This window comes from Arachis ipaensis, chromosome B02 (assembly GCF_000816755.2).
Source record: "Arachis ipaensis cultivar K30076 chromosome B02, Araip1.1, whole genome shotgun sequence".
Lineage (NCBI taxonomy): Eukaryota > Viridiplantae > Streptophyta > Magnoliopsida > Fabales > Fabaceae > Arachis > Arachis ipaensis.
In genome coordinates, this window is record NC_029786.2 from 3969339 (window position 1) to 3983515 (window position 14177).

General features: G+C 35.2%; 1 pseudogene; it reads left to right on the top strand.

Moving 5' to 3' along the window:
* Positions 499–5884, top strand: LOC107626650 (annotated as a pseudogene).

Here is a 14177-nt window from a genome sequence, read left to right on the forward strand (position 1 = left end):
CTCTTCTTCCTCTCTTCTCCATTTCAGCGCCCCACACCCTTTCTTTAGGGTTAATGAGCTGAAATGCTCATAACTAATGTTTATATATGTTGGGTCTTGGTCTTGGGCCCACTTGGATCCGGTTCACTTGGTTTAATTCGTTGGCCCAATTTTTGTCCAAAACCTTTAAGATTAGAGTTTTAAATCGTATTTTAAATATTTTTATCTTCTCAAGTTATAAATTCTTATTTCTTAAAATCATTCACTTCTAATTAATTTTCTCAGCCACAGTACCGGACAGATCGCAGTCGATACTGCCAGTCAAATTTTCAGTGCACATTTTTAAATTATCAAATTCTGATTGCTAAATTTTCTAACCATATTCGCTCCTATTTAATTTATTATTTAATTAATTACGGTTTGACCAGGTTTTACATTCTACCCCCTAATAGAAATTTTCACCCTCAAAAATTCCATCCGCCACCACGAGTACATGAGCGTACTCTGCCTTTATATTCAATGCATAGTAGTTCCAAGGTCTTTTTACTCAGTGCGCTTCCGTTGCCGCGCTCTGATTCCTTTATCTCCGAGGATCTCGATCATTCGTCCAACGCCGACCAACAGCCTCGTTCATTATTTTCATCATCTCATCAACTCACATCTTATTAAATCTCAAATCATGTCATCAATAATATCACCGTCATCATTAATCATAGTCATCATCCCACATCGCTATAATCAACCAAAAATCATCACCATGCCTTAATTATACTCCATCCTTATCCTTTCTCTCTCTGTCAAGCCAATTACCACTAATCACAGCTCAACACCAAGCATAACCTCCAGACTTACTTTCTTATTCCCAAACCCTCAAATTTATATATAAATTGCTGTTTTAAAGTCTTTGACTAATTAATCAAAACCCTCTTCGTTTTTAGAAATCAAATAAGTTTGAAATAACAAGTTAACAAAATCATAAGAATCTGATCTTCTTTAATAATCTATAAAAGCATTCGAAACACATCTCTTTTGTTAAAGTTACTCAAAAAAAATCATTTTCAACACCATAACCACCACTCTTTCAAATTCTTGGGAAAATTTCGACAGCACCTCTCCTAAAAACTGAAGTTTGCCACCCGTCACAGGTCCCCTCTTTTCAATCTCAACTCAATCAAAACCAACATTTCAAATCAACGTTTCTAAATCCATCATTTAGGACCATTCCTTATGTATTTAAATCAAAGGAAACTAAAAGTTACGGATTCAATCCGTTTCACCAAAAATTCAGAAATCAACCAATTAAATAACAAACACAACATATTAATCTCAACAATCGTTTAATCACAGGCATTTAAACAGATGATATTGAAGTGTCAAAGAATTTTGATGCACTAATGTGGGTGTGTGTGTCTTGACTCATTTGTTGTTAAGAGGATAATATTCCAAATTGTTGAAGTTGCCTCAAAACCAGATAGAGTTGAACAAAATTCTAGTTTGGATGCTTTGAAATCTCTTCTTGATCAGAAATTACATGGTAAGAGGTTCTTGCTCGTGCTAGACGATGTCTGGAATGAAAATCTCTCTGAATGTTAAGTATTGAGAGACTACCTATTCACAGCGAGCAGCGATAAAGAATCGAAAGGCAGCAAAATCATGGTGACTACTCGTAGCAAAAATGTTGCCTCTATTATGGGAAGCAATCTTCAATTTGAGTTGAAACCATTTGACAAAGGTGAGTGTTGGAAACTATTTGTGAAATTTTCATTCCAAGAAGCAGAGAAGGAAGCAGAGGAATACCCAAGGCTTAAGAAAATTGGAAAAAATGTTGTTAAAAAATGTAATGGGATACCCTTAGCAATAGTAACCTTAGGTTGCCTTCTTTGATCAAAATCCCATGATGAAAATGAGTGGAAAAAAATAAGTGATAGTCAGGTGTGGGAGTTAGATCTAGAAAATAGTGCTATTTTGCCATCATTGAGATTGAGCTATAATTACTTGCCACCAGAACTAAAGCAATGTTTTTCATATTGCTCTTGTTTCCCAAAAGATTATCCATTTGTGGTTATTGAGTTGATTATGTTTTGGATGGCGCATGGACTCCTTCAACCTACACGCGAAGGCGAAGATATAGAAGACATTGGAGAGCTGTATATTAAGAAGCTAGTTTCAGCTTCTTTGCTTCAAATTGATGCTTCTTCCTACTCCTTTAATTTGAAAAATTCAATGACATTTAAAAGGCTCAAAATGCATGATCTTGTACATGAACTTGCAAAATTAACAATGAAGGAGTCAAGCAAAGCTAGAAGCATTGTGCAGCTGGGGAAAGAAGAAGAAGCATCCATGGAGGAATTGGCCTCTGAAAAATTCAACTATCTAAAGGTTTTCAACTTAGAAGAGATGAAATTCATTTCATTGCCTGATAATTGTTTTGCCAAGATGAAGAAACACTTGAGATACCTCAATCTAAAAGGTTGTAGTAGTTTGAAAACACTCCCTAATTCCATTTGTGACCTGCAATATTTACAATGTTTGAACCTTCCTAAATGTTACAACCTTCAAGAGCTTCCAACAAACATGAAAACTCTCATCAGCCTTCAATATTTTTTTCTAACTGTCAAAGTTACAAGTTTGTCCTCCATGAACATAGGACACTTTCGACAACTCAAATTCTTGTTTCTTTGGTATTGTACAAAGTTAGTGTCTGTACCAAGTGCTGTTGGTCGCTTAACTGCTTTAAAGAAGCTAGTGATTCATTGGTGTACTGACCTGGTGAATTTCGAAGGCGAAGAAGAAGAAGAAAAGAAAAATGTGCTAGCCTATAGTTTGAACCTTCAAGTGCTTGTGATTAATGGATCAATCAAGTTGGAAGCTTTACTTGATTGGCTTTACAGAGCTACTAAATTGCGCTATTTGAGAATATGGGGAGGAAGAATGGAATCATTTCCCACATGCTTTCCAAGTAATTCTCTTGAAGAACTTTGTATCATTTCTTGTAAATTCTTGTCATTTCTTCCCATCAACATGGATCAATTCCATAATCTTCAATTCTTAGAGATAGATGATTGTTCTATACTAAGTGCAAGGTATAACAAGAAGACAGGTCTGGATTTGAAAAAAATTGCTCATATCCCACATTGCGAGGTTAGTTTATTCAATTTCTAATGCTTTATTTATATTTGCATGAAAATTTCTAATAAAAATTTAGTAAATAGTCAAATTTATCTCTAAAAGATCATTTATATTTTAAATTAGTTTCTGAGAAATTTTTTAATTAAATTTATCCTTCACAAGTTTTAAATTTCTTAAGCTTTATTCATACTTAATGTGTCATATTAGCAAATTTTGACGCCGTTAGCAATGAAAGTGACGGAAAGAATAATGTGACTAACTTAAAATTTTTGAAGGACAAATTTGATTTAAAAAATCTTTCAAAAACATATTTAGAGAGCGATTGATTTTTCAGATTTCAGAGACGATTTTGACTATTTAAGCGTTGAAAATCCTTACATATATACATTTACTTGTTTGTGACTTTGTGGCTATATTTATTATTTCATATATCATCTCTAATACCTGGTAGTGTACCCTTGAATTTTTGCAGATAGATGGGCAAGACCAGAATGATGATGATGATGATGATGATGATGATGATGATGATGATGATGGAGGAGATGCAATCAAGATCAAATATGAAGAGAAGAAAGGGAAATAAAAGCATTATATTTATGTGTAGTGTCTTTTCTCTAATGATTCTGTTTTAATTGCTTTGTTTTGAGTACAATTCACGTTTTTAGCTACGAAACTTTATCCTTTATATAATGTTGCATTATTATTTAAGACTGAAACTATGAATAATATGTTAAGTTTGAATTGTTCTGAATGTTACTATAGGTTAATTCGATTTTTAATTGGATTTTGTAGTTTAAAAATTTTCCAGGTTTTGATTGCATAGAGAATTTAATACTGCTCAAGGATCTTATTTTGTTCATCCTTTAAGAATTAAAAAAAAAAAATAGTCTTGTATGAAATATTTTAGGCTTAACTAAATTTTTTTTTTTATGAAAATATATTATTTTGCTTGGGTTCCTGTAATTTTTAACTAAAACTAGAATATTTATTTTGGTCATTGTTCTCAACCGTTTTTGATAAATATTAAATAATGATGTAACATATTAAATACTTGCATAACAAATTCAAATATTAGCCTTGGCCTTAGTATTTGGAATTTTGTAGAATATAAATTAAGAAGCGTTTTCAGAATAATACTTATGTTTCAGTAATTTTATTCATTGATTATAAAATATATAGATTAATGATTAAAATTATGAGGAATGCTAGGGGCAGCAATGTTAGTATTTTGTAACAATCAATTGGTCATCAATAGTATTTTTAATGGTGTGAGATTACATCTAATGATTAGAGATTACTCACTTTTATTTTGATGGTTAAGTACTGACCAGAAAACACAAAAATTTATAGTTCTTAGACTTTTCCAAAACTAAATTCCAAATAAATTGACCCAATAGTCCAATCAAATTTAGGACCAATACAAGTTCAAAAAGAAAAAACTTGGGACCAATATCAAAGTATAGTAATGTGAAGATTATCCAATAAAAAATTGACCATAACTGAAAAATTAGAAAGAAACATATTAGGAACAAGATATTTCAGAAAGTCCAACAGCATATTTAAGTTGGACTAAGCAGTTTTCTCTCTTCAGACAAGAAAAGAAAAACCAGTAATTTTTTAATAAATATTCTTTTTAAACCAAATTAGGATTTTGGACCAACAACATAAATTCCTTAGCAATGGCTTAAGAAAAAAATCATAGAAAATATTTTGTTTTGTTTGTATTTTTTTAAGTGTTATTTATTTTAAATTTTTATAAAAGAATATATGAAAATAAAATAATTTTATCGTTTATACTTTTGCTTCTTTTATAATTTTAGAAATAAAAATTAAAAATATAAACACAAATTAAGCATATGCCTTAGATCTTAGGAATCAATCTGGTATGAACGAAAATAGTAGAAATTTTTCATCGGCTATCTGAAAGAACATTGTTAGTGCCTATGAGCATCTCAAAGAAAGGCTTCATTGAAATATTGGAGATGTCCACAAATCAATTTGGTATGATGAGTGGACTCCTTTTGGTAAGCTTTGCAACCTTGTTCCTTGTGTACATATTTTTGAATCAGATTTTATGGTGGCTAATTTGTGGAAAGGGGTGTCTTGGGAAGTTGATAGTATTACCACGCCTATTCCGCATGAGATTAAGCAGTTTATTTGTGGTTTGAGATATCCTAATTCGACTGAGTTGGAGCCACAGTGGGAGTGGTGGCCTCCAGCAACAAAAAAGTATAGTGCAAGTGAGGGTTATAGATGGTTATTAAAAAAAACATTAAATTGGAATGTCAATAGTAATTGGAATTGGTTGTGGATACAAATATTTCGGAGAAGTTCAAATTTACTATGTGGCTTGGCTTACATGATACTCTACCAACTGAGACCTTTCGATTCAAGCGGCATTTAGCTTTTTCAGATATGTGTAAGAGATGTAACAAGGCGCAGGAGACTATGGAGCATTGCCTTAGAGACTGTGAACGATCAAAGGCAATTTGACATATGTTGGATCCTAGTATCCTGGACTCGACGGCTGGTACTTCTCTTGAAGAGTGGTTTTGGAAGGCCTTGGCTAACAATGAGGTGTCCTTTGGTGCATGATTTTGGTGGATATGGAGACATAGGTGCAATGACATATTCAATACTGACAACCCTTGGACAGACTACAAGGTTGTTGCCTTGGCCAGAATTACTACCAAGGACTTACAGGTTTACAGGAATCAAAACAATGCCTTTAGGTCTCTCCGAAATTGCCTGTGTTGGAAACCACCGGAGGCAATAGTTTTAAAGTTAATTGTGATGCAAGCTTGTATATGGATTTAAATTTAGCGGGATTTGGGTGTATCATTAGAGATTCTAAGGGATATTGGATCTCGGGCTGCTCTAGAAGCATTCCTCCTTGGTCTATCATCAGATGTGAATTATTTGCTGCTTGGAGGGGGTTGGTTTTAGCTTGGGATTGCGGTTTGAGGGATATTATATGTGAAACGGATTGCCTTAACATTCTGCCCATCATGCATGAGCTTACAAGTGGATATTCATCTAAAGTAACAGATTTGGTTCACAAAATTCAGGAACTTTTATCTCGTCCTTGACTTGTTCACGTTGAATGGGTGTCCCGAAAAGCAAATAGAGCTGCGAATTGGATGACTAAATATGGTGCCAAGAGTAACTCTAATAATGTTATTTGGTCTGAGCCTTGTGTTGATCTCCAGCAAATCATCCGCTCAAATATAGGATAGTGTTTGTTTTGTTTCTTTCCATGTTTAGACACCAAAAAATATTATAAAAACAAAAAATAATAAAATCTTAAATAGTTATTATAATAAAATCTTTATTCTTTTAACTCTATTATTCTCCCTCGAATTTAATAGGATTTTAGAAATCACTTCAAGTTTAAACTTGCATTTATTGAAGCGATTAATAGAAAGGAATTTAATAAAAACATCTACTACTTGATCAACCGAACCAATATGAACAACATTCAAAAGCCTTTGATTTACTATTTCTCGAATGAAATGCAAATCCAACTTGAAATGTTTTGTCTTGCTGTAAAGAATTAGGTTGGCTGCTAATACAACAATACTCATGTCACAATATAAAATTAGAATTGATGGCAATTGAACATGTAACTTCTATAACAGATTTTGAATCCATATTAGTTGGGAATCCGCCTCAGCCAAGCTTCTATATTCCGCTTTTGTGCTACTTCGGCTCACAGATGCTTGCTTGTGGTTAGACCAAATCACCAAGTTAGCTCCAAGATACAGCAAAGTCACAGGTGAATCTTCAATCGTCCAAGTCTGACCTCTAATCAGAGTCCGAGAAAGCAAAAAGAGTTAAAACAGTGCTAAAATGAAATATCAGTTCTTAATCCAAAGATGGTTGAAGAACTAATAAAAATACGTATTTAATTCTCAACCTTTTTGATAATGTTATTTTATCGTGGAGGAAAAAGTACGTGAATATGAAAAATTATACTTATAACATAGCTACATGAAATAATTTTAAAAGACAATTGAAAAGATATATTTTTTTTTTGAAAATATAGTCATGTTTTATTCTATTTTTAAAATAAAAATATTTTATTATTTATCTCTTTATTTTTATAAATTTGCAGATGAAATATGTGAATACCTAAAATTTTTAAATTTGATTCAAATAAATACCATAAAAATACAGATCAGATCCGATCCATAAATCACTCTATTTGCTCTTTAAATTAATCGTCATATTGAATTAAACACCTAAATCTTGTAAATATAGATAGGTAAATACTATGATACCTAAAATATGGTGCCTAACTTACTAAAAAAATAAAGAAATAATATTTAATAAATTTTAAATATTTTATTTTTATTTTATATATTTTACTTTTTATTTATAAAAACAAGTTAGTCAATTTAAACATTACACTAAAAAGACACCATAAAATCCACTTATAGATATCCGACTAATATCAGTCCCACATAAACACTAAACAGTCACTCATATTCAATACACAGAGAAGGTCTTAGAAAATAGAAAGGTGTCAACCTGTACCTCACAGCTCAAATGCCATAATTTTTTCATTTTTATTTAAAGATCTTGAATTGGAGTTTCTACTAACTTAAAAAAAACAAAGCAAGCCGAAACGGCAGCGGATCGGAGTAAGTGACGGCGGCCTGCCTGCAGGACTGACAGCGACGGCGTTAAAGAGGGTCTTGCGAGTTGGCGCTAGCGACAGCTCCGAGAGATCAGAGGAGTAGGACCGAGCAGCGAGCGAGATCTCCAGCGACGGCAAGAGCAGCGAAAGCAGCGACGACGGAGGCGAGAAAAGAGAAGCGAGCTGCGAGTCCGACGAGACCAGTAGAGTCACACCTTTCGAGAGGATTGCTTGGATCTCTCTTCTATGGCGGCTCTACTCATGAACATGGCAGTTGAGCTACTGTATAGGGAAGGACTTCCGATGGTAGATGAAAGCACGTCATCGACGATAAGGAATATATATAAAATTCTCCTACAGGTCAATGACGATGTAGAGGGTCGTCAAGTGAGGGATTCAGACGTGAAGAATAGGCTGGAAAGAATTAAGGATCTATGCTACGACACCGTAGACATTCTGGAAGGACTGAAAATTCAGAAGGCTAAAAAGGTTCACTTTCTAAACCACCCTGCTTCTTTACTAAATCCTCTTCGACAACGTGGCCCCCGTAAATTGGAGGAAGTCCTCAATAAATTGATGATCCTATGCGATAGTGACAAGCTGGGACTCAAAGCCAGCTTGAATCAACTAACACTCGATAGGAGGATGTCATTACAGTCTCAATGCGGCGAGGTAAACCGAACTCGATTTGCTAACCTGAATTTACATGGTCGAGAAGGTGAAAGTTCAACTTTAGTTGATAAATTGTTGAACACAGACGGTCATATCAAGTTCATATCTGTTGTTGGAGAGGCTGGAATAGGAAAGACTGCATTGGCCCGTCTCGTCTATAACAATGAAGAAGTGATCGATCATTTCGATTTAAGGGAATGGATTTATGTCTCCAAAGAATTCAACCTGTCTAAGATCGCTCTGTCCTTGTTGGAAAATCTGACGCATGATATCATACGCAGTAAGTTTGGATTGGAAAGCTTGTTTCAGACAAGTGTTGAGATGATTTCGGGGAAAAAATGCCTTATTGTTCTGGACGATGTTTGGAGTGAAAACAGTTACGATTGGGAACAACTAAAGATCCTTCTCAGTCATGGGGCTTCTGGGAGTACTTATTTGATAACGACTCCCAAGAAGGCAGTTGCACGAGCAGCAGGATCCAGAGAGACAGAGTTCCTTCCTCTGAGCTATCTTTCAGATGAACATTGTTGGTCCATTGCCACGGAGACAGCATCCATACCGACAGAGGAGTTTTCCATTGAATTTCGGTCAGTTTTTGCACAGAAGTGTCTCGGGTTGCCTCTTAATGCAAAGTCTCTTGGTGATAGCTTGAGGTCAAGTTTAGGGACTGAAGAAGAATGTACAGAAGTGGTAGAAAGGTATGTCCCGAAAGCAATAGACTCCGATGAAGAAGAAGAAGAAGAATGGGGACTTCATAGTCGTTCAATTCGAACTGAGTGGGAGAAGAGAGCAAAACAACCTACAACTTCTTTGGTTCTTCAAGCAGCAATACATGGCCGTGATGATGAGCTAAGTGATTTGATTGCAAAGTTATGCCACAATGATGACCAAGTCCAAGGTATTCAAACAATTTCTATTGTAGGAATTGCTGGAATAGGAAAGACTGCTCTAGCCCAACTTGTGTACAACAGTGAAGTCGTGCGCCAGTATTTCGAATTGAAGAGCTGGGTGTATGTCTCACAGCCATTCAATCTGAAAAAGATTGCAAGGGCCATGTTGGAGTGTTTTACATCTGATCCGATACATGGGCTTGAATTGGATAGCGACCACGTTTGGAGCCAGGATTATCACAAGTGGGAACAACTAAAGAACTGCTTAGATTGCGGGGCTCGTGGAAGTACCCTCTTAATAACAACACGCAAGATGGATGTTGCACGAGTAGCTGGATCCAAAGAGATGGACATCATTCACCTGAAGAATCTTAAAGAGCAGCACTGTTTGTCCATTATCAGGGACGAGTTATCCTTCTTCTCCGATCCAGAGAAAGTCTCCAGGAGATACTGCAATTACATTACATTGAAGTGTCAAGGGGTGCCTCATATTGCAAAGTATCTTTGTTTTATCTTGCGTCGTGCACCTCCTTTCTCAAAACAGTGGCAATTATTAGAAAGGGACCTCTCAGCAGCTACAAGAGGAACTCAAAACCCAATCATGGAAGATGAACTTGATAGCGATTTGAGTTATGAAGAGGAGAGCGAGGAGGAAAAAGCAAGGCAACCGACGACTTCATTTGTTCATGCAGCAACAATACATGGACGAGATGATGTTACTGGAGCTTTAATTGAGAAGCTGCTTAGCAATGATGGTCAAGCCGAGCGCATTCAATTTATTTCTATTGTGGGAGGTGCTGGAATAGGAAAGACTGCAGTGACACAACTTGTTTACAACACTCCTGAAGTGGAGAATTATTTTGATTGCAGGGCATGGGTATTTGTTGGCGAGGAATTCAATCTTAACCGGATCATAAGGTCCATTATAGAAAGTGTGACTGCTAAATCATTGAATGAGACTGACCTCGAAGCACTGTTGTTTAAATTTCGTCAAACTTTTGATCATAAGAGATGCCTTTTCGTTCTGGATGACATCTGGCTTGAAGATGATCTCCAATGGGAAGAACTAAAGCAGTGGTTCCATTTCACCGATCTGGGAAGTCGCACTTTGATTACCACAAGAAACAAGGGGATTGCAGACAGAATATGTTCAGAAACAAACATCGTGCTTCTCGATCCTCTTTCTGACTCGGCTTGTTGGTCAATTATCAAAGACTATGCATTTGGTCATTCAGTTAACGAGACAAAAGCAGAAGAAATGTTCAATGAAGTGGGAAAAGACATTGTACAGAAGTGTAACGGCGTGCCGCTGATGGCGAAATCTCTTGGTAATATCTTGCGTGGCAAGAATTCCATAAAAGAGTGGCAACAGGTATTGGCAAGTGAGACATGGGATTCAGCAGAATTGTTGTCTTCAGTTATGTTGAGCTATCTTTCGATGCCACCCGAATTGAGACAAGTCTTATTGTATTGTTCAGTCTTTCCTAAGAATCATTCCATAGATGTGGGCAAGTTAATCAAACTGTGGATGGCACAAGGTTTTATTGCCTCAGATGAAAACGAAATGGAAAGAGAGGGGTGGAAGTACATTAAACAATTGTTAGACCGCAACATCTTTGAAGAATTTAATCAGGATAGTCATGGTTGCTTCAAGTGCAAATTGGAGAGTGGAATGAGCGACTTAATCCATTTTCTTGCAAAAAATGAATCCCACAGAGTGCTTATTGACTATATGAAGGAGGCTAGAGTGGCTGATGATACAACAATACTTCGTCATTGCACCCTAATCATTGCAGCTCAATCTTCTCTGCCGGAGCCCATTGCCAATGCAAAGAAACTACGCACTTTGATGATTTTGTCTGAGAATTTCTTTTCAGATCCAACGACCCTTGCTAGAGTACTGAGTCATTTGAAGGTGGTCAGGGCATTGGACTTGAGCTCTTGTTTGATCAAAGAGCTTCCATCAAACATTGGGGAATTGTTACTTCTAAGGTATCTTGACTTATCTTTTAACCGTGATTTGAAGAAGTTGCCTAAAGCTATTTGTGGCTTGCTTCATTTGCAAACTTTAAATCTAAATGGATGTGATAGACTTCAAAAACTACCAAAAGGCATAGGAAATCTAATCAAGTTGCGGCATCTTGAGATTCTTTGGACGACAAGTCTTAGCTACTTACCAAAAGGGGTTGCAAATTTAACTTTGCTCAGAACATTGAGTCGTTTCATTGGGAGTAGTGTTGCTGGTAGCAAAGCATGCAATCTTGGAGATTTGAAAGAGCTAAATCTCATTCAAGGGTCCATCACCATAGATGGTTTGGGAGGTGAAACTTGTGCTGTTGAAGCTTCAAAAGCATGTTTGAAAAATAAGAAAGACCTGCTTGGCTTGGAACTGTGCTTTTCTTCTGTAGGTTCAGAGATTAACCACGACGAAGGTGTACTTAATGCATTGGAAGCGCCTCCTGAATTGCAATGCCTTGAGATATTCTTTTATCGAGGACAGTTGTTGCCTGATTGGATGAAAACATTGAGGAATTTAAGGCACCTAGTGCTTGCTCATTGGAGTAAATGCAGTATCTTACCCTCTCTTGGGCACCTGCTTTCTCTTGAATCACTTGAGATCAGGTATATGCCTAATGTGAAGATTGTAGGCTCTGATTTTCTAGGATTGTCACCGGACAATGCTGTCAGCTGCGACCAAGTTTCCTCATCAATAGTTGCATTTCCCAGATTGCAAAAGCTTTCCTTTGAAATCATGAATGGCTGGGAAGACTGGTCTGGCAACAGCAACCATGCCAATATCATGCCATTGCTTTCTGCTTTGTCAATTGAAAACTGCCCAAAGTTAAGGACACTTCCACAGTATATACTGGAGAAGAAAGATTTGAAACGTGATATCAAAAATTGTCCTGTTCTGGAAGCATACAACAATAATAGCAGCAGCACCAGCAACAACAACCACCATATTGTCTTATCCAATTAGTTGGAAGTAGATTTTAAGGTAAATTTCGTTTCCATTTTCCATACCATCATTTAGTAAACACTAGCAGAGTTGTTCTATAGTCTAATTATTATTTTGTTCTTAGTAATCTCTGCACTCTGCATGGCATGCAGAATTTTGTTCATATTTTCAGTTGTGCCAGTTTTAATGGTGTCTGCTGCATAATAATCGAACATATCTACTAAATACTTTTATGAGTATAATAAGCTCTAGAAGATAAGTTTAGTTCAGAATCAATGATTCTCTGGTGTATGTTCAATCCATAAATTTAGTAAGCTAGTCTGTGTGTGGTTACAGTGTGTGGTTAATTACTTCATTTTTGGTTTTTCATAAGCCTGGTTCTTAATACCTGCTTTAATCTAGATAACTTCTGTGATGTGAAAGAGTCATTATAAAAATTAAATAGTCTAATTAACCATAGTTAGAAGCTAGTTTGAGGATTGGTTAACTTTCTAGAAGTTGATGATTACCAATGACACTCACTTGATCTATTCTTGGCTCATGCGTGAAAATCCTCTCACTCTATCCCTTATTATTAATTATTGGATATACCCAGTGTTAAACTACAAGGAAACATCCACGTTGTTATTGACTGATTTTGTTGCCCTCTTCCTGTAAATGAAGGTTAAGTTTAAAGCGGTTTCCAACCATCCATGGCGTTTCTAAAAGTATTTGAAAGCTACAATGACTGTGCAGTCTCCAGAGAATGTTGCAAGATCTGCGCGTGTTAAACTTTTTGTGCTCTCTATATTCAAAGGGTCTTTGGAAAGTGGAAGGTGATTGAAGGTCTCCGGAGCCAAAATCAATTTCTCAAAACATTGTTCTGATACTAGGATGTAATATGTAACTATTAACTACGGTTATATGCTTGCATGACTTATTTGGCTTGCTTTCTATGTTCTGTGAGGTTTCAGTTTCAGTTTCACTATGTTTTTACCCTCTGATGTTTGTTTCCTATGAACTACTAATACCAGACCATGATTTATTTGTGTGATGGGAATATGATTTATTTCCTATGTTTTCAGTTTGCATTAATTTTTAAATGGTGTGTTTTATGGTGCATATAAATTATACATGTTTTAACTTCATATAAAAGTAGGTCTCACTTCTCAACACTCGTATAGTCATATTTAGACAAAATTTATACACACTATCAAATTGTCTTTTTTAAAAAGAAAAAGCTGGTGAATTATTCTTAAGGTACCAGGTACTAAACCAAGCAAGCTAGCAAACTGAGTGTTTTGCGACCACTATTTAAAAAAATTAAAATGTTTTTATTTTTTAAAATTTAATAATCTTACATCAAATGAAAATTTTTATTTGGATTTTATCTTTTTGTAAGGGCAAAATTAAAATATATATATTGAAAAGGAGGTATAAAAATAAAATCTTACGCTCATTTTTACATAATACAAAGAAATTCTTATCATATAACAAGTTTCTCAATTACAAGTTTGACATTTATAAAAAATAGTACATTTTAATTATTTTTATCACGTTGGATGAATTTCTTATCAACGTATCTCGTCTTTGGTACAGGCGAGATAAGTAAAAAATAATTAGCAGTATTTCTAGTATGTAATAAGATAAAATATTATCATCATTCTTGACATATCTCATCCATATTAAGAACAAAATTGTTTATAACAATTTCATGCGTCCTAACTAAGGACGCAATACATGTTTAAAAAAGTTATTATATGTGCAAATATAATACACATGGGATAATAATTTTTAGTTATATAAGGAGCTCGTTTATATCATTGTAACTCTAATATCTTTTCTTCAATTCTCTTTACATATTTTCTGAAGATATCTAATGGTGAGTATGTTGTTATGAGTGTTTCCGTAAATAGTTGTATTAGAAACA